This window comes from Eptatretus burgeri, chromosome 12, assembly GCF_056783735.1.
Source record: "Eptatretus burgeri isolate ZD-2024b chromosome 12, Ebu_testis_v1, whole genome shotgun sequence".
Classification (NCBI taxonomy): domain Eukaryota; kingdom Metazoa; phylum Chordata; class Myxini; order Myxiniformes; family Myxinidae; genus Eptatretus; species Eptatretus burgeri.
Window position 1 is genome coordinate 62,317,714 of NC_140972.1, and position 2,500 is coordinate 62,320,213.

General features: G+C 40.1%; 1 protein-coding gene across 1 annotated transcript in view; it reads left to right on the top strand.

Moving 5' to 3' along the window:
- Window positions 1-2,500, top strand: part of LOC147015753 (transcription factor COE3-like) — a 353,977-nt gene that overhangs the window by 36,852 nt on the left and 314,625 nt on the right. The window lies entirely within an intron of this gene.

The following is a 2,500-nucleotide window of genomic DNA, read 5'->3' on the forward strand; positions in this document are numbered from 1 at the left end:
ATTCTTTAATATAAGTGAGAGGCAAATCAGCGCTGCCGTGCTGGCCTCCAGCTATCCATAACAATATTATTATAAACCAGCATGTCACAATTGCTTACACTCACGTCTCGTGCTTCATTGCTTGGAAAAACACAAATTCTGTTTTCTCTCTCGATTTGTGTGCAAACTATGACGGCTGATCGCGAAGATGATGGCTTCACTTGAAAACTCGGACGAAGACATAATTTTGGTGAGAAATCGCAGCTCCGCGGTAGGTCGTAACAAATATTGGACTGCATAGTCTCTTGATAATAACTTTAACCTGTTTATCCAAGAATTCCTTTTAATTTTCAATATATATATATATATATATATATATATATATATATATATATATATATATATATATATGTATACACACACTGTATATTGGCACGATAGCCAAGCAATATCCACACTCACCTCTGAAGTAGCCAGGTCTAGCCTGGGTTTGAATCTCGGCCCAAGTATAAACTGTCATCCTGGTGTTTCACAGGTAAGATGATTCCTCAATGTTTGTGCTGTCCCTTGGATGGACATTAAACTGGTGTCCTGTTTGACTGCATTAGTTGGTGGACGTTAATGATCCCATGGTGTCCTTTGCAAAGAATAGGCAAGCTATCACCGACACTATGGTCAAATATAAAATTTCATCAGTGGCACCGATACTGTGAAGAGTATAGTTCAAAGAATGTCCGTAAACGAAAATATCTGCAAATAAAAGTTGGCTGATGCAGACTTACTCTGCTCCCAGCGGGTCACGTGACTGAAGTTTACATTGGAGTTTACATTCAAACAGGTTGCTGGACAATGCAAACACACACCGCTTCGGCCTGTTATTTTATAACTTTTGCCATATTTCATTCAAAATTTCTGTAGCTGTAAACTTTTAAACAAACAGCTCATTCTCATCACTAATTCTTGCTTTACTTCATCTAACATTTTAAGCTCTCTCATAATCCACATCATAAAATATGTAAACTTTATTACCCCACAATTCTTGAAAAAATTGGAATTGTAATCAGCTCTGAATGTCTGTCCGTTTGACTATCTGTCTGTGTCTGTTTGTCCGTCCGTCTGTCTGTCATGCGATCTTCTCCTAAATGGTTGTGCAGAAATTAACCAAGCTCGGTAGTTATGATCACCACATGATACGAAGGTGCAAAAATGGTATCATTTTTGGCCATGCCCCACTGGGGAAAAGTCAAAAGGTGAAATACCAAAAAGAATGCAATTATGGACACATTTTAAACATTTTAATGAGACTGTTTATGCAATCAACATTGGGGAACTCATGGAATATGCAACGACTTTTTGGATTTGACCCCCCCCCCCCCGATTCATGCCCCAGGGGTCAGGGACTTACGTTCACAGGGGTCAAAAGATTAAAAAAAATTGATATTGGGCCATTCCCGGTGGAACCTTTTGCCATCTTTCAACTTTAGGTGGGAAGCATGGGGATTTACGATGGCATGCCATCAACTTCAATGTAGTATTTATTCTGCTTATTCTGAATACAGGTAGGGTGCACCTGAGCAGCATGGCCCACTAGTACACACACACACACACCCACACACACACACACACACACACACACACACACACACACACACACACACACACACACACACACACACACACACACACACACACACACACACACACACACACACTGTCCATAAACTTCATGATGGAGACAAATTGTAAATGCCATATGGTGTCCCGAGTGTCTGAATTCGTTGTTGTCGGTGCCATATTACTGACATTAACAAACAACACACACATACACATTGCAGCAAGCCCATGCTCACCTCCACTTATTCATTCCTCTTTTTTTTCCCCACCTGTGCAATCAACTTCAACATTCTCTTCAATCTCATCCTTCCCTCCAGATCTTCAAGACATTTGTTCGCCACCATCTCAGATTCTCCCCAATACAAAACCATGATCTTTTCTACTTCCGTTAAACCACACCTTACCCATCAAAAAAAACACATCTGCTTCTGTATCCATCTTGTCCACCCCTAGCGTTCTCCCCAACGACCCCACATCGTTACCTGCATCCCTTGTTGTCCGTCTTTGTATTTTCTCCCTCGGCCCTGCTGTTGACATTTCCCCCTTCTCTTTCTGCTGCTCCTTTTGTTTTGTTGGATGTTGATCCTTTTTATGTTCTCGACCTTATGTGAGCCTTGACTCCTGTGTATACCAGAAAAAAATTCTGCTTGAAGGCAAGCAATTAAACTAGAAACTGCCGGAATAAATCGATTTGTAAAAACCATTTAAATGCACAACCAAATATGGGACAATTCCCCTAAACATGTACAAGGGCCATTACTAAAGTTGTATGGACGAGGTGCTCACAACTGTAGTTCAAAATGGTCAAAAATTGAGGGGTAAAAATAAACAATAGATCCATCTGCATATTTTTTTTTACAAAGCACATACATGTTTATAAAATGGAGAAACTAAAAACAAAATGTCG